We start from the raw sequence: 19,570 nt of genomic DNA on the forward strand, positions 1-19,570 counted from the left end.
ATCCAGTGTTGAAGAAGAAAGGAGTCACTGGATCCGATGCCCTCTTCTTTTGCTCTTCCTGAGTGTGGATCTGTCCGTGTTTCTCCCTTTTTTTCTCATTTTCTCCCTCTTTCTGTTTCTCCCCAGCACAAAGCAGCGGCAGGACTGAACGAGTCTGTCTAGAGCCTCTGCCAGTCTGTGCCCCTCACTCTTGCCCCTCCCCCCTCGTTCTGCGTGCTATGGGAGGGAGGGGGTTGGAGGGCGGTGGCATGGTGCCAACCAACCCAGAACCATCTCCGGTGCCTTCTGCACTAAGGCGGGCTCTGTCTCTCATGACCTCCTCCTCTCCCACTCTTCCTCTCCCATTTTTAATTAGCTGCTGAATTAATTAAATCCCACATGCTAATTAACATTCCAACAGGGAAGCATGCCAGGTCAGAAAAGCAGGGGGTGGTAAAGCAAGGCTTCTGTCCATCTAGGATAGGATATTTGGGGATGGGAGGTAGAGAGAAAGAGGGGATAAAGGGTAGATGTGGAAAGAAACCCAAGAGAGGTATGAAGAGACAGAGAAGGGAAATCATGGAGAGTGGAACCTATTAAAAAGGAAAATAATTAGAATAATTAGCATGGGAGAAATGAAAGTGTTTTAAGCCTCTTAAGGTTAGAGGTAGAGCTGTGGGTCTCAAACATTAGTATGCATGAGTAACCTGGGAAATAATGATACAGAGGATGCTAATTTGCTGCCTTGAATGTCTTCCAAAGAAATAAATCTCAATTTTAATAGGAGTGCTTTAGGTTAGAAATGAAGAAGAACTTCCTCCTTGCAAGGCAGTGGGATACTCTGCTGAAGGAACTCTTTGGGAGATAAATTCTTACTGTCCAGAATGGTTAAAGTCTGCCCAAAGCCAGAGGAATAGGCAAATATTAATCTAGATAGACAAATATTAATCCTTAAGAATGTACTCTGTCCTGGAGAACCAAGAAAATCCAGGATAGGAAAATTCAGGATTCATTCTCCATTCCTTACTGCATTCTGTTGAACTTTGAATTTGCTCCCTGTAGTCCTGTCAACTTTTTAGGGATGAAACTTCTCTTCAAATCAGATAATTGCTTTGCTGGGAGGTTTAAAAGAGACTGGTGGGATCTTCAGAAAGATGAGTGCCATATGGTTACCATGGCTTCTCTTTGAACAAGGGGTAGAGAGAGAGACAGGAGAGCAACTGGAGTTATATAGAAGAGAACAGAGATGGGAGGATGAGGTATGGATTGACAGGAGTATGTCTGGCACCAAGGATTCCATTAAAGTCACTACTATGGCCCAACCTGGAAAAAAATAGGGACAGCTTGCTTGTCATTGTTCTTCTTCTCTGAAGAGTAAAGAAAACTATATTCAATATAGATCTAAAGTCTCCCCTGTGTAGCCCCTTACCAAGAGCTCAAGTCTAGGAGAAGTCCAGCAGTTAGAAGAATGTTCCTCAACCATTTTGAGTGTAAAATACACTGGGAACAAGTGCTGTATTGTCTACATCCCTAACCACTTAGCATTCTCTGTCATCGTACTGCAGTAATTAATTCACCCCAAAATATTTGCATACAAACTAGGCAGAGCATAGTACAGTGCTGTGAGTCACCCTGTGTGTATCTATAAATGTGTGTGTGCTCCTGTAGCACTTATTGATGGGCCTGTGCTGCTTTTGTGTCCTCTTATATTGTTACTTAATTTTCTTATATCTATGTCTTATCTGTCACAGAGATGGTAGCCCCTGGAGAAACCAGGTCTTTAGAGTGGGGCACACAGAGTGCTAGCCTAAGCCTTACATGTTTGCAGCTCCTCAGCAAACATTGATTAACATACAGCCATTTTTTAAAATTTAAATTCAATTTGCATATAACACCCAGTGCTCATCCCATCAAGTGCCTTCCTTCACCCCATCCCCCCACCTATCTCCCCTTCCGCAACCCTTTATTTATTTCCCAGAGTCAGGAGTCTTTCATGGTTTGTCTCCCTGTCTGATTTTTCCCCACTCAGTTTCCCTCTTTTCCCTTATAATCCCTTTCACTATTTCTTATATTCCACATATGAGTGAAACCATCTGATGGTTGTCCTTCTCCAGTTGACTCATTTCACTCAGCATAATACTGTCTAGCTCCATCCACGTTGAAGCAAATGGTGGGTATTCGTCCTTTCTGATGACTGAGTAGTATTCCATTAACATACAGCCATTTATTTATTTATTTTTTTTAATTAACTTTTATTGGTGTTCAATTTACCAACATACAGAAAAACACCCAGTGCTCATCCCGTCAAGTGTCCACCTCAGTGCCCGTCACCCATTCCCCTCCAACACCCGCCCTCCTCCCCTTCCACCACCCCTAGTTCGTTTCCCCGAGTTAGGAGTCTTTATGTTCTGTCTCCCTTCCTGATATTTCCCAACATTTCTTTTCCCTTCCTTTATATTCCCTTTCACTATTATTCATATTCCCCAAATGAATGAGAACATACACTGTTTGTCCTTCTCCGATTGACTTATTTCACTCAGCATAATACCCTCCAGTTCCATCCACGTTGAAGCAAATGGTGGGTATTTGTCGTTTCTAATTGCTGAGTAATATTCCATTGTATACATAAACCACATCTTCTTTATCCATTCATCTTTCGATGGACACCGAGGCTCCTTCCACAGTTTGGCTATTGTGGCCATTGCTGATAGAAACATCGGGGTGCAGGTGTCCCGACGTTTCATTGCATCTGAATCTTTGGGGTAAATCCCCAACAGTGCAATTGCTGGGTCGTAGGGCAGGTCTATTTTTAACTCTTTGAGGAACCTCCACACAGTTTTCCAGAGTGGCTGCACCAGTTCACATTCCCACCAACAGTGTAAGAGGGTTCCCTTTTCTCCGTATCCTCTCCAACATTTGTGGTTTCCTGCCTTGTTAATTTTCCCCATTCTCACTGGTGTGAGGTGGTATCTCATTGTGGTTTTGATTTGTATTTCCCTGATGGCAAGTGATGCAGAGCATTTTCTCATGTGCTTTTTGGCCATGTCCATGTCTTCCTCTGTGAGATTTCTCTTCATGTCTTTTGCCCATTTCATGATTGGATTGTTTGTTTCTTTGGTGTTGAGTTTAATAAGTTCTTTATAGATTTTGGAAACTAGCCCTTTATAACATACATCCATTTATTGAGGTTTAGTAGTTGATATTAGAGTCTGTGACATTCCTAGTGCGGCAAATATTTTCCTCTGAAAGGAGCTCTTGTTTTTTAAAGGTATGAAAAATGTGATGGTGAATAAGATAATTATGTGACAAGTAAGATGGGTAACTCTATGGGGTAATAGTGCTTATGCTCTTCAGTGGAGTTTGAAGCAGGTTCCTAAAGAGGGGCGGACCTGAAGAGAGGCAGCAGAGTGCAGAGAACAGGGCACAGGCTTCTTGTTGTCTATAGTGTATTCCTTTTCACTTTCTCATAGAAATTTCCCAGCATCTTTCCACTCCCAAATTATGATTAGGTCATTCGTGCCCATTTACACCCTATCTTTTCCACTTACTGTTGTGTCATATTCTCATATTCTCCTGTGCTATTAAAAAATCAGGTTAAAGAGCACCTCATGAACATGTAATACTCTTAACATGGATGTATCATAATCTGTGAAACCATTTCTTATTGTTGGACATTTAGGATCTTTCTAGGTTTATTGTTAGTGTTTCTTCTTTCTATGATGGATATCCATATCTTTACATGTAAATCTTGCACTTTTCCAAAGTGGAATTTCTGGGGCAAAGGATAAAGACCCCCATTCTGGTTTGTGGATTGACTGCATTTGATTCACCTAGGGAACTTATTATTAATTTTTAAAAAGGATTTATTTTTTGAATAGGTAAAAAATTCAGACACTACAAAAGGGAGCACAAAGAAATTTCCTCCACCTTTGTCCTTCGTTTCCCTCCCCAGAGGTATTCTATGCATGTATAAGCATATGTATAGCTACAGAAGGTTTGTGAAAAATAGAAATCATTCATCCCACCTCTGGAAATTCTAATCTGGTCTGAAGTGGAGCCTTGGAATGTCTTCCCCCTTCCCCCACCTCTAATAGCTTTCTGGCTAATTCTGTGCAGCCAGATGTGGAACAACCACCAAGTCAGATGAACTCTCGGGATCCTTTCCAGCTCTAAAATTTAATGACTGAAACTCACAGAATCAGTAATTTAAAAAATAATAATGATTAATGTTAAGGCTAAATCATGATCAAGTGTCATAAAGATTCTCTTTGAAATGATCTCAGGGATCCAATTTTTGATCTGAATTTATTATTATTAATACAAATAATGGCTACCATTTATGGAGTGCTTATCTGTGCCAGGCTTTTAGAAAGCACTTGAAACACTTAAATCTCATAGCACCCCATGAGCTAGGTAATTCTTAAACTATGGCTTTGGAAAGATCAAGCAGTGAGCCCACAATCGAGGAACCATTAAGTGGCAGAATGAAGATTTGAACTCCGGGGTCTTCCTCTGGTGGCCATTCATTCACATCTACCCCCCTCCCCAATTGTGAAATTATACTCTGCGTGGTGTTTGATAAACTTACTTTTTTAACTAAAACATGTCTTGAGGGACATCTGGGTAGCTTAGTGGTTGAGAGTCTGCCTTAAAAAAAAAAAAAAAAGAGAGAGTCTGCCTTTGGCTCCGGGAATCCTGGGATTGAGTCCCACATCATGTTCTCCACAGGGAACCTGCTTCTCCCTCTGCTGGTGTCTCTGCCACTCTCTCTGTCTCTCATGAATAAATAGGTAAAATCTTAAAAAACAAAAACAAAAAAACCTAAAAAAAACAAACAAAAAACATGTCTTGAATATCTTTTGTTTCATATACAAATGTGATATTTATGTTCATTTTTAGGTTTTTTACTTTTTATTATTTTTGTCATTCATTACACATGAATCCATTTCTAAAACAAAAAATTCAGATAGTACATAGGAGTCCCTTGCTCTCACTCCCCCAATTCTTATAACCACTGTTACCAGATTTGTGTGTATCTGTGCCCTTTTCCATGCATTTATGTATGTACAGAGATATGTGGGTTTTTGAGTGTTTTATAGTTGTTATTTTATTTTTACATGAATGGGAGCACACAATACATAGGGTTTTTAACGTGCTTTTTTATTTAATACATCTTGAAAGTCTATGTCTTTAAAGACCTTTTTCAGTTTTTTAATTGCTGCATAATAGCTCTAGCTTATGTAACCATTTTGCTAACAACAGGAATTACTATAAACACTATTGTGAAGATTGTTGAATTGTTTTTCTCATAGATGCCTAGAAGTAGAATTGCTGGATAGAAGTTTTAAATGTTAATGGACACTGAAGTTGCCCTCCAGAAAGGCTAAATGAGTTTGTACTTGGACCAGCAGTGTATGAGAGTGGCATTTCCCTTGCCAGTACCAGACACACTGCAGTTCTTCCCCTGAATTTGCTTTATGTTAATTGCTTCTTCTGGATGGTCTCTTGCAGAACAAGCCAAATATTGACAGATCTCTTTTGATTAAACTCTAGGGTAACTTTTCGCCTATTATTTCTGACCTCTGTACTGGTCCTGTTCTCTGAGATACATAGACTTTAAAAAAAAAAAAAAAGAATCTAATTGTCTAAACCTTTTGTCTCTTCTGAAATGTCCTCATGCCTGTCTGCATCCCCTTTCGCAGTTGTTAATATGCCTGAAGTGGTTTAGGCATAACCCTGCTTACAGCCAGAGTGTCTCTCAATTACTTATTGGCATGGGGAGAGGAAAGGCAAGTTGAAGAATTACATAACACTTTGTTTTAGCGCATTGTTTATTTGCTGTGTTAACACTTTCTTTGTCTAGTAACTGTTATTTCTTCCTACTGTAATCTTTTTAGAATGTGTGAGTCCAGCTACCTTGAGTGGAAGCACTACAGGGTGGGATAATCACTAGTTCATCAAGAGGCTTCTTGATGTTAGGGCAGCGTTGACTAGCACCCAGAGTGAAAGGGCCTGCCCTGATGATAAGGGGCACAGGCAGCCTCAAGCCCTACTTACTGACTTTTGGATCACAAACACAGGGATAAACATAAAGAAAAACAAACACTACTAAAATGAGAAGAAATAAACATGGTTTACTGCATCAACAGGTTCAGTTACCTTAATAGTTATTGGAGGAAAAAGAAAGGAGATGGGCAAATTTGGAAAGCCTTCTTTCTATTCCTTAAGGCCTTTCTTGATTCTCCTCTTGTGAGTAATGGAAGAGCAAATATGTGGAGGGCTAAAAGGTCTCTTCCAGCCCTGTGGATCTAGGATCCTTGAATAATTTGGAGTGTTTGCTTCTGTGGCTATAGAAAATGCCGTTTGGGCAATTCAGCTTCCAGATCTTGATGTTAACGACTTGATAAATGAAGGAAAAAATCTGACAGTGAGGAATCATTTAAGAAATTTCAGGGCTCTATTGCTGAAAGGGAGTTTGGAGGTTGTTCAACAATGGCATATGGTTTAATGGGTTTGGGGATCTGATAAAAACTGACTTGAAATTCAGCCACTGCCTAGCTGCGGAGTTTTTGGTAAATCACCTCTTATGAGGCTCAGTTACTTTGTTTGCAAAATAAAGAGAATACCACTTCCTAATATTTTTATGAGGGATAGAAATAAGCATAAAGCCTTTCTTGTAACACCATACATATGGAAGGTACTTAGTGCATGTGGTTATCATATGGACCAGCACCCTCATTTACATGAGGAAACTTGGGCTCAGGGAAGTGAAATGGACAGCCCAAGGTCACAGAGCTTGTGAGGAGCAGAGCCAGGCCTCTAATATAGATTTTTTGACTTTTGGCCCAGTTCCCTTTCTAACAGCCTACAATGTAGTCTTTTTTCATTCTTTATTTTAAAAAATAAAAAAAAAACATGCTGCCTCCCCGCCCTTCTTTGTCCTTCCTTGGGTGTAGAGAGGTAATAGGGGCAGGAACCCTACAGAGGTACAGGTTAGGAGGAAGTATTCTGTTGGAGAAACTTAATTGACCAGCTTATCAAAACGTCTTGCCAAGCTGGCAGCAAACCAGTGATCCTGGGTCTGGCTCTGGTTGTAAGCAGTGAAAAACGTATTTGAGCTCCTCCACTCCCTCCTCCTTATTTCCTACCATGCCTGCAGGCTCTGGTTGGCCAGGACTTCCATGTGGATAAGGCTGATTTGAGCCAGTATCCTATTGGCTAGCTCTGTTTCCTCCTAACTGGAAACTGCTGACAGGAAAATGGCTGGTTGGCCTTTAGGATGTTTCTGCAGTTCGCAGAGGGAAGAAGGGAGGAGGAGGTGAGACTGGAAGGTCCAAGGCTGAGAGGCTGGTGTCAGCAAAAAGATGCAAGTGTCTGGGCATCCTTGGCTCTCTTATTGCTAATTTCTGTGCAGAGATTGCCTAGGATGGATGGAGTTGGCAACACTTACCTTGTCTCCTTTCTGAGGTTCCCTCAGGGACTGATGTATCCTGTGCTGATCAGGATGACTGCCCCATCCCTCTTCCCTGTGACACTCTGTGCTCTGAACCTTTACCTGCATTTCTCAATATTTTATATTTTCCTCCTCCCATTCACAAAAGGTCTTATTTCTGTTAGGAGACCGTAAATAAATGAAACCAGCTAATTGCTGCTACCTAGTTTGATTTCTCATGGTGTCCTTCGTGCTTCCCAGGTGACTTAATGCCTTACTATAGGTAAGAGAAGCACATCTGTCTGCAGAAGACCCTAAATGACTCCAGGTGTGGGCAGTTTGGGCAGCATGGAATCTGCAACAGGTAGCATTTGCTAGGCATGCCCTAATTCTGAGCTCTGCTTTTTGTATTGGGCACTGTGCTAGGTGCTGGGTTAAGACATGAAGTCCTTCTTATAGAGGAATTCAGTATGTAAGGGAGTTGGGCATGTTCAAACAGTCATTATGATATTGGGTGTGCTCTGGAGCAGACCATTTGTTTAAGTTATGTAAGATCAGTTAAATGAATCCATTAGACATGTTGGGCAGATTTCAGAGCTTCAGTCCAGGCCTGGGGAGTAGTGGTGGGGGGCCTGCACTTTAGTGGTCTCTAGATTCAGAATCATGTGGAAAGCTGATACTATGGTGGAGGCAGAATTCTTTGGGGCAGTTTATATTGGAACAAGCACAGTCTGTGCCTAAGTGGAATTTTCTTGGTGGAGCAGAAGCCTTGATAGCATTGTTCAATCCCACCCAAGGGTAGGGATGATCTCATATGCATTTATCCAGTTCTGGTATGGCATAGTGGCAAAACTCTGACTGGGGAATAATAAGACCTGGTTGAAGTCCTAGTTTTCTTACCGAAAGCTGGATCAATTAATTTATAACTTTAAGAAGCACCTACCATGTGCAAGGAGGTTATGGGAATCAGGCATATAGACTCCTCTCCTGATCCTAAAAACTCATAGTCAAGGTTCAAGGCAAAGGTTACATGGCCTAAAAAAGAGGAAGAATAAGTGATGAATAATTACTATCAACTTAATGGCAGGGACTGAGTTACCTATAATTATATCTTTGTTCTTTTTTTTTTTTTTTTTTTTAATAGGTACTTTAGCTCCTTGCTTGGAGCTAGGTACTTGCACTTGATAAGTATTAGTTGACTAAGATTTTTTTTTAATTTTTTATTTTTTTATTCATGAGAGAGAGAGAGACAGAGACAGAGACACAGGCAGAGGGAGAAGCCTCAGAGGGAGGAGGGAGAGGCTCCATGCAGGGAGCCCGATGTGGGACTCGATCCCGAGACTCCAGGATCAGGCCCTGGACTGAAGGTGGCACTAAACCACTGAGCCACCCGGGCTGCCCAGTTGACTAAGATTTGTCAATGAAGGGAGAGCCACTCCTGAGGGCCTTGATAAAGTGATGTTGCATCATTTGAAGAAATAATGGAAAAGTCACTCGGCTCTTTTTTTCTTTAAGATTTTATTTAGGGACACCTGGGTGGCTCAGCAGTTGAGAGTCTGCCTTGGGCTCAGGGTGTGATTCCTTCCAGGATCGTGTCCCACATCGGTTTCCCTGCAGGGAGCCTGCTTCTCCCTCTACCTATGTCTCTTCTCCCTCCCTGCGAGGAGCCTGTTGTGGGACTGGATCCCAGGACCCTGGGATACAACCTGAGCCAAAGGCAGACGCTCAACCACTGAGCCACTCAGGTGCCCAGTCCCTCAGTTCTTAAATGTGTCTGTAGTGCTGTAGGGTCCTTGGAGGGAAATGGGGAAGTAAATGCAGATGCCATCATTAATCCGGCTCATACCATTGGGAGACCCTTGTCCTGTCATGAGACATGAACTGCCTATGGCTTCAGCCACTTGGGGGTAGAGGCAAGTATCTTGGATCACGAACCAGAGGCCCTGGCACTGCTTCCACTTCTGCCACTTGCTAGCAAGGTGAATCTGGGGGTCAGCCCTGCCATTGCTGCATAAAGGGGATATTATCTATCCTATGTTAATACAGTAGTGCCATAGCCTCCTTATCTGCAGTTTCATTTCCTAAGGTTTCAGTTACCCACAGTCACCTGCAGTCCAGAAGCAAGATGATCCTTCTCATGTGCCATCAGGTCAGTAGTAGCCTAATGTGCCTCACTGCTTCATCTCATGACATAGGCATTTTATCATCTCACATGATCACAAGAGGAGGGGTAAGAGAGACCACATCAAATTACTGTTATTATAGTATATTGTTATAACTGTTCTATATTATTATCAGTTACTATTGTTCATCTCTTACTGTGCCTAATTGATGAATTTTATCAGAGGTATGTGTGTATAGGAAAAATATAGTATACAGTTCAGTACTGTCTGTGGTTTCAGGCATCCCCTGGGAGTCTTGGGACGTATCCCCTGTGGATAAGGGGGCTACTGTATAAAGGAACAGAAAATTTCCAAAGCAGAGCTTAAAGGATAATGTCTTCCTAGTCACAAAAGCACCCTACTCAGAGGCATTCACCTTCTAAAGTATCCCTTACTCTATATTCGAAGTAACAAGGTCTAGAAAGGCTAAGTGTTTTGCAGAATAGGTTTTGAGCTGATTGTATCTTTATTTTAGAGAAAAAGATCTTTGCTTAATTGTCACCTTCTCTGTGTTTAAAATTGCCCTTTGCCCTTCCCTCTGTACGCAACCCATCTCCCTTTCCTGCTTTATTTTTCTCTGTAGCATCAACACAATTTAACATATATATCCTTAGAGATGGCTTACCTGCTGGACGTTGACTTAGGGTACATTTTAGGCTGGCACTTCAGAAGCAGAAGAATGAAAGATAGTGATTAAAGTGAGCCCTGGATATTGGAGCCTTGGGCCCTGTCTTCTGGCTGAGAAGGGATTCTGCAAGTAAAAGGATCTTGGAAGTCGGCTTAGCTGGGCTCAGCCTTTAGGTCAAGGGCAAAGCTAGTTGTAGTAATGTTTGCAATAAGAGATCTGAGAAATAGGGCTCTTGGATTCCTTTGCTTTTGTGCGTGGTCCTGGGTTCTGTCATACTGGCGGAAGCCAAGAGGATTCTGAGGGCTCAGCTTCCCTAGAGTGAATTCTACTATGGGCTTGCCCAGTTAGGGATAAGGCTACTGTATTAAAGCTTTGGGTTTATGCAAGATGTAATGATTAATGGAAGAAGGATTATTTGCTTAGAAAAGGATTCTGGGCATTTGTGTGCTGTAGATGACAAAACCCCGGACTAAGCCTTAGCAGCCCAAGGTTCCAGTCTCGGCTTTGCAGCTAATTTCCTGGGTGACCTTTGGTCAGACACTATACTTCTCTAAAGCTGGTTTCCCTCATTTCTCTCTAGGTTGTAAGAATCGTGTGAGATTGCAGCTTTAAAAGTCTTTAAAGCCTATAAGGGAAGGAAGGAAATGACTGTTAGCATTTATGAGGTGACTCCTCTAAGAGCCAGCTACAGTGGAAGATGTTTTCATCAGGAAAATTAGCTCATTTAGTCTTCATAAGTACTTGGACCATTTTACAACCATTTTATAGATTAGGGAACTGAGGCTCAGGAGGATTTGTCTTCAGAGTGTTTCAGCAATGTTTTCAGGGTTCTGGATCTACTTACATGAGCTTCTACCTTAGATATGGGTCTTGGCCCTCAAGAGACTTTCAGGTGACCCTGTCCTGGCTGCTCCATGGGGCACCGCTGCTTGTCCTGGCATGATTGTATACTGAACTTTAAGGTGAATAAGTAAATTGTTTGTGTTATTCAGTGGCATTAAAAGGGGGCTCATGAAACACAGCAGGCCTAAACAGTGTTTTCTGTGTCAGCAGCCTGTGTGGGATAGATTAGGGTGGTCCGAAGAATTGTCCAGATATCATGGACCTCAGCATTTGACCTGTTAATCTCTTCTTGAAACTCTTCTCCCTTGGCTTATGTGACATACCATTCCGTTCCTTTTTGGTCACTTTTGGTGTAGGCCCCTCCTCTACCCTTTATATGTTATTTTAAGAGTCTCCCACTTTTTTACTTCTCATTCATCATTTTCTTCCTGGGTAATAGCATTCATTCCCAAGGATTCAACTCCACCAATTTCTTAGTAATTCCTACATGTCTGTCTTCAGCTCAAATTTCTTCCTTGAGCTTCCTTCCAACTCCTCTATACAAAATCTGCCTGCTGGGAGCACCTGGCTGGCTCACTCAGTAGAGCACATGACCTTTGGTCTCAGGGTTGTGAGATTGAGCCCCACGTTGAGTGTGGAGATTACTTAAAAATAAATCTTAAGGGAGAAAAAAACAACCTTGGGATGCCTGGGTGGCTCAGTAGTTGGGTATCTGCCTTTGGCTCAGATTTGATCCTGAGGTCCTGGGATTGAGTCCTGCATTGGGCTCCCTGCCAGGAGCCTGCTTCTTCCTCTGCCTGTCTCTGCCTCTCTCTCTGCATTGCTCATGAATTAAAAAAAAACAAAACAAAAAAACCCAAAACTTAAAAAATCTGCTTGGTAGGTGTGGCCACCTGGATGATCCAAACAGATGTTAGGTTGATTTCTCACTTCAGACTTTTGGCTTAATTTCTAAAGCCAACTCCATTATTTTCCCACCAAATCTACTTTTTTTCTCTTTCCTAGTAGATGAATCCATTCTCTTCCCGATCACCAAGCATGGGACTTAAGTATCTTTCAACATCTTTTTCTTCAATCATCCATATATACCACCAGTTAGGAAAGCCGATCTTAACTCCCCTTTCCTATTACCACTGTTTCTGTTCAGTTTCTAGTCATCTCTGACCTCAGCCAGCCACAGCCTCCTGTTATCCCTGCTTCCAGTTTTGTCTCTTTCCAAATCTAGCCTCTGCTGAGCCACCAAAGTAATCTCTCTGAAGCACAAATTTTACCAGCATTCCCCTGCTCAAATTCTTCCATTTCACTTGATAGCCTTCAGGGCACTGTTTCCATATGCAGAAGGTATATAGGTGGTATATATATGTAAAGGCCCTTTCTGCTCTGTCTTCTGTATATCTTTGCCTTCTGCTTAATACTATGTAACAACAATCTGCTCATAGTTCCTTGTGTTCATTAATTAAATGATAGTGAAATATATAATCGTCAGACCCACTAGACTCAAAGTATTCCAGGCTCAAAGCTTCTAGAATAGGATACTAGGGAATCAACTTAGCTAGAGAGCCTAAAAGTTCCCCTAACTGAAGGTGTGTATAAACCCCACTGACTTTTCTGCTCTTGGTTTTGTGGTGAAGAACTCACATCCCAGCACTACCCTGGGATTCAGGAGACTTTTTTTTTTCTTTTTAAAGATTTTATTTATTTATTCATGAAAGATACAGAGAGAGACAGAGACAGAGACACAGGCAGAGACAGAAGCAGGCTCCATGCAGGGAGCCCGATGTGGGACTCGATCCCAGGACTCCAGGATCAGGCCCTGGGCTGAAGGTGGCGCTAAACCACTGAGTCACCCGTGCTGCCCCAGGATTCAGGAGACTTAGACCTAGTCTTGAATCTTTCACATAAGAGCAACTCGCATCTCCTCTCTAGGCCGAGAATCAGTGAGTTAGTAAAGCAGTTAGGAGAATGGGCTCTGGAGCCCAGGCTACCTGATTGGAACTCCATCTACTCCTCTCAATAGCTAACCTCTTCTTGCCTCATTTTCTCCATCTGTAAAATGGGTGTAATGATAGTCCCTATCTCAGAACTGTTTAATTAGACGAGTTAATTTAGTGCCTGATATAGAGGAAGTGCTTAAGTAAATGTTAGTTTCTATTATTATTGTTACTGTTGAAGGAAATCTAACTGGCTTTGAGAGACCTCCAGATGACAGACAATTATGAGCTTAACCTAGTGGAAGTGCAGAGAACCCAGGGCTCTGTTTTAGTTCCTATTCCTGGGATTCAGTTATGTCTGAGTAACTCAGTCTTCCTGTCTATGGAATGGGCAGTAATAATGCTTGCTTTTAGCAGATTTCCAAAAAAAGTGGAAGAGCCAAAGAAAAAAGAGAAAGAACAGAGGCAAAAGAAGACCTAAGGAGTATGTTCTCCATCTCTTTTTGCTTCTTCCACCTAGATGCCTTTACACCTCTGCTCCCAGAGCCCTCATCTTGCTCCTAGAACCCTGGGACAACCATGATACCCCTTTTTGCTGCTGGTTTGTTTCCATTGTTCCAAGCTTCTATCCTAGAGGATACAGGAACCTCTGTGCTGTGATTTGACTGATGGTGGTTGTGTCATCCCTTTGGGAACATCTTAACAGTCACCCTTCCTAGATGGCAGAATTACTCCAAGGAGTAGTGCCCTTTGGTGATCAGAATGTTGAGTCCCCTTCAGTTCTGTCCATTAGAGCCTATCTGCACAATAGTCAGGTGTTGGGTCTGGTACTTGGAAGTACTCCAGCTGAACTGAGGCCTAGGCCACTCCCTTGGCTTATGCTAGATTTCCCCATATGAAATGGACAGAGGAAGATATTTCCATCAGTCTAGAAATGCTCATTTTATCTCTTTACTTTCCAAGGTAAGATATATAAACTTAGCACCTGAGGTGCCTGGGTGGCTCAGTCAGTTAAGTGTCTGCCTTCGGCTCAGGTCACAATCCTGGAGTCCTGGCATTGAGTCCTGCATCGGGCTCCCTGCTTAGTGGAGAATCTGCTTCTCCCTCTGCCCCTGCCCCATTCATGCGCACCTTCTCTCACTCTCTCTCTCTCTCTCTCTCCCTCTCTCTCTCCAATAAATAAAGAAAATATTTAAAAATAAATAAATAAACTTAGCACCTAATTGCCAAGAAGGCTGTCAAAAGATGCAGTCAGGACACTCTGGGACATGGCCTTACCCGTGAGACATACTTCGCCTTAGCTCCACACTGCCACTCTCTACTTCCTCGGTGTTTTTCCAGATTTCTCCAATGGCTGTTTTAAATTTGTAGCTCTGATGGAAAGAAAATGGCAAGATCACTGCACAGATGCATTTCTTTTGGTCCTATTCCTAGGCAGAGCCACTGGCATTCTACCTACTGGCATTAGGTAGAATCAGAGAAGAGACAGCAGTAAGGCTCACATAATAAGTCTGCTAGCTCTCTATCCACTCACAATGTGGCCCAAGTAACACTTTATCATTACAGTCACCTTAGAGATTGGGGAAAGTCTTTAAAAATGCATATTTCTGGGTCCTTCCTCATTTAATTGAATCACTCTAGAAGGCAATCTGGGAGTGTTATAAGCTTATTGAGTGAGTCTCATACTTACTCAGTTGGAGAATCACGGTGTTAGAGGTTGAGCTTTTAAGTCTGGGATGGCCTGGAGTGGGACACTGACATTTGGAGGAGGGTTAAGTGACCTGATTGAGTTCAAGTCTGGCAGGTGCTTGGGGTTCAGCAGTAAACATCCCACTTAAATAGCTGGGTTTTCCTGAGTGGCATGTTCTTCAGGCTGTGATGGGGATGGAGGAGGATGTGGGGCATCCACCAGCCATCCTGCCAGAAGGTGGAGAGTACTGAAATAGTAACGTATCTCTCCCTGCCCCCAGCCCCAAATGCAGAAGTAGTCAGATGGGTCTGACCAAAACACGAAGGATTCTAACCTTAGCTTCATTTGTTCAGCAAATATTTATTGAGCATCTACCTTATATGTGTCAGGCATTGTTATTGATACATTCGTGAAAAAAGCAAATATCCCTACTCTGGTAGAGTTTACATGCCAAGGTAAGAAATGGAAAATAAACAATAAACACCATATAAATAAGTCAATTATATGTTAGAAGGTAATGGATGCAGTAGAAGAAAAGAGTAGATAGAGCAGAGTAAAGGAGCTGGGTCTGGAAAAGCATTAGTACTAAATTGGGTGGTCAGGTAGGGCTCCTGGGCAAAGAGTGGGAGGAGGGCAGGGAACTGCATAGCCAGAGATGCACACCAGCACAGAGAATAGATAATGCAAAGGCCCTGGGGTGTAGAGTAGATCTGGCGCAGCCTTAAGTCTGGGGCTCTATTTTCCTAGAAAATGTACTCCCATGACACTAATTCTGTGAGGGCGCTCAGGACCTAAATGAAATACAACATGGGACACCTGGGTAGCTCAGTGGCTGAGTGCCTGCCTTCAGCCCAAGGTGTGATTCTGAAGTCCTGGAATCAAGTCCCACATTGGGCTCCCTACAGGGAGCCTGCTTCTTCCTCTGCCTGTGTCTCTGCCTCTCTCTCTCTCTCTGTCTCTCATGAATAAATAAATAAAGTCTTTAAAAAGAAAATAAATAAAAATAAAAAAATACAACAGTAGCATTAGAAGACATGCTAAGCGGTTGTATTAGAGAAGGTTAGCGCTGGCCTGAAGTTTAGAAACCTTCCCTTCTCTCTTTTTTTTTCCTTCCCTTCTCTTTAATGTGAATATGGGGCAGTGAAGTGCCATTGAAAGCATGCCAGAGATAGGACTAGACTATAGGCCCCCTTTCTGTTCACCAGTGTGAGATTTTTCTGGGCAGTTTTATTTAAGATTAACCCTCCAGAGGGACATGTCAGGACAGAGCCAAAAGGGTCAAAGTCGGCTGGTTTAATTAGAGACTGTAGAAGTGGTGGGCTCTGAGGACTTATCTTCCCCAAAGTTTCTAGGCCCCTTGGCTTTTCTCTCTGCCTCGTTTCCCTGCCTACTCCCCATCCAGAGCCATCACTAACCAGTCTCTCCCTCTTTGCTGCTGGTGGGAGGCTTGGAGAGTGGTTGTCAAGCAGAGTGATGGTTCTAGAAGACAATATACAGTTTATCAATATTGAATTTTGTAGCTCACCTCTGCCGCCACTGTTATAAGGAGCTGGCCAGCCTTGGCAACGTTATTTGATAGTAGAATAATCATCATTTATATCACAGCTCTGGAGAGCCTCTGCTACTGACAGTGGCTCAGTGCCTGGGTGTTAGAGAGGTAAAACAGACTCTAGAGGAGAAAGTGAAGCGAGTTGAAATCCCTGACCCTGGAGAGCTGGACTTTGGCCTCTGTCACTGACCACTGAGAGGGGGTAATTTAGCAAAGATGCCACCCAATAATAAAAGCAGCCCTGAAATATTTTCTTTAAAAAAATGTGTCCTGTGGGAACATCTAAGTTTACCTCTGGCTCTCTAGTTGAGTAGCTGAGTCCACTCTGTCCTCCCTCTGTTGGATAGTTCCTCAGCTAGAGGTGGAGATAGCAGATGGACAGTGGGTCATACTCTGAAGTGGCTTTGTCAGCCCAGTGCCAGAGTGCTATCCTGTCAGAAGCATGTCAAGGAAGGAGGAGATGGGGTCAGCTGATACATTCCTAGACTTTTAGATATCCAAAGGAAAGACCGCATCATTCCTAGGTATTTGGATGTAAATCTCTTTGGTAAATCCAGCTTGTATTTCAAAACTATTCTCCCTTTAAAATGGGGTGGTGTTATGTTGTGAAGAGAGTAGTCATTCTTGTGAAGTTACCAGGGGATACACAGGGGGAACGTGGGTATAAAGTGGGTCTGGCTCACACAATAGGATCCAGAAAGCAAAAACAATTCAGTAATGTTCTTCAACTTTGAAATAAGCTAAACTTCACCTTTCTCCATTGTTTCTAGTTCCCCAAACGGCCTTGTAAGAAAAGTGGGGTTCACAGTGTGGTGGAAAGATAGATGTTCAGAAGCTCAGAGAGATTGTGGGTCCTGGCAGGTCTCTGAAGCTGGCTCCAGAGCCTCCTCACTAGTGAATCAGGTGTCCCTCCAGCTTGAAGACAGCCTATCCTCTTGAGGACTCTGATGGACAGGTTAAGGGACCTCAGGGACTCCAGATGCCAGTGAGGACAGGCAAAAGGAAGATTACTAGGAATACAGCAAGAGATGTCCCTGGAGACATTTTTGGTTTCTTGACCAAAATGAGATTAAGATCTTGAGGGGGTAGAAGCTTTGGTTTGAAACCAATTGTATATTGTGTAGGGCAGGAATGGGGGTACCCTAGAAGACAAGTTCTGAATCTAGGGTATCAGAAACAGTTGGAGCTTTTGTAAAACATGAACTCCTGCTCCCATGCCCACTTCCACAGGAAGACAGAATAGACTCTCCAGAGGCAGGGGAAGGCTGCAGGATTTCAAAAGTGGGGGTCAAGACAGAGGATAGCGGTGGAAAAGAGCAGGCCCAGGCCTTAGTCCAGAGAGGGAAGGGGTCTGTGTAAAGCTCTTTAAGAGCATAGGTAACTGATAAATCCCATGTCAACCTGGTCCCAGACTTTAAGTCCTCGCCTGTTCTAGAGGTCAGGAAATCCTGGTCCTGATGTCAGTGCTATCATGTAGTGGCTCTGTGACCTTGGGCAAATCACTTCACCTTTCTGAGTCTCAGTTGCTTCTACTGTAAAATCAAGGAATGGTTGCTAAGCTCTCTCTTCAGCTCTGAAATTATAAGTCTGTGGTTCTAAAGATTGTTATGGCTGGTTATTCCATTCAGAAGACCAGAGCCTGGGTGCTATTCCTTTGTTTGTGGACTGTTAGGATTCAGCTGACCTGGGGCCAGCTAGCCTTTCTGCCAGCTTCCAGGCCAGAACCACACCTGATCACTTAAGAGAGCTTCCCCAAAGTGGAACACTGCTTCTGTGTGAATAAAATTAATGAAATTAGAAAATATAAAAATGAGGGTTCCATGGCCCAATGAGTTTGAGTATCTGTGGCTTAAACACATTCAACATTTTCTTTTTTTCACAGAACTTGTCAGAACCTTCACACATCCATATGCATTTTGAATCTCTCAGAAGGAGAATAAACAGAATTTCACAAAAAAATCTGATCATGGGATCCATTTTTCTAAGGAGCAGCCTATCAGATTAGTGTTTCATAGAACACCCACAAAAAGAAGTTTCCCTATCCTGGCTCTCTCTTTCTCTAAAACTAGTAACAATTCCAAGTTAAGTGGCCCTTACTCACTTTTTCCCAAATTCTTGACTTTCAAGGTGGGTAGGAGTGTTTCCATTCTTCTACTCTGGAATCCTGAAGGCAGACGATCTTTTGTCACAGTCTCCCTAGCGTAGCCTTGCAGGCAGTGCCAATGATTTTTGTTAATTGCTATTGAATTCCCATTGAATTGACACCCCTCACAGTTCCCCATATCAGTCCCCCATGCCTCCCTGCAGCAGATGCTCACAGATTGCCCCTTCACCTTGATAGAGAGGTGGAGAAAGACAAGTCAACACGGGCTTCGGGCTTCTCTGAGCCCAGAGCTTCCTCTCGGGGACCTGGTCTAAGGATCACTGTGGCTGGATTGACAGATAACAGCTGTTGACTCTGGTTTGGGGTTAATTTTCTTTAAGATATAGGAAAAAAGCTGCTGGAATCCCCCACCTAAGGAGTATATACTTCGTGGGATGGAAGGTAAGCTTGGGGGTGTGGAATTGGCCATCTTATTTGGGCATTAAAGGCTGGGTTGCACTCCCTTGGACTCTGTTTTTACACCCCATTTTCCACACTCATGTCTTAATCACTCTGCCCTCTTTATCCTTCGTCCTTCTTTTGGGGTCTTTCCATCTCCTTCCTGCTCTTCTAAGCAGACAGGCTCTCCTTCCTCTTCCCCCATCCCAATCTCCCAGTCCTCTCTTCACACCCCCGCTGCCCTCCCAGCCTGGCAGCCTGCCCTGTAGGAATGTTAATTAGCATTCACGATTTAATTAATTCAGTAGCTAATTAATGATGGGGGGGTGGAGAGCTGGGGTGCAGAGGAGCGGGCGGGGGGAACGGCTGGAGGTGGCAAGGAGAAAGAGTAGAGGCTGCAGAAGGCATTGCAGATGGCTGTGTGGTGGCTGGCACCGTGCCCACCGCTATGGATGCAGACACGCGCACGCACACGTACACACACACCAAAAAAAAGGAAAGGGTGATTGAGGAATAAAATCAAAAGCAGGGAGAGAAGGGCACAAGGGCCCTGGGAACTGGGGGTGGGGAAGGCTCTAGATCTATTTGAATCTGCTCCGGAAGTGGAAGAGGAGAAAAAAAAAGAAACCACTACAGGCAGCAGAGAGAAGAGAGCTCTCCGGATACCCCACTCCACCCCCACCCCACCCCAGCCACCCCTCCTCCTTGGCATGGGATTCATGGGCACCAGCTGAGGACAGGGTCCCCTCCCACTGCTTGCCATAAATATTGGCACTGAGGACCCAGACTTAGAAGGACAGGACATTCCCAAAGA

The sequence above is a fragment of the Vulpes vulpes genome, chromosome 6 (genome assembly GCF_048418805.1).
Source record: "Vulpes vulpes isolate BD-2025 chromosome 6, VulVul3, whole genome shotgun sequence".
Taxonomy (NCBI): Eukaryota; Metazoa; Chordata; class Mammalia; order Carnivora; family Canidae; genus Vulpes; species Vulpes vulpes.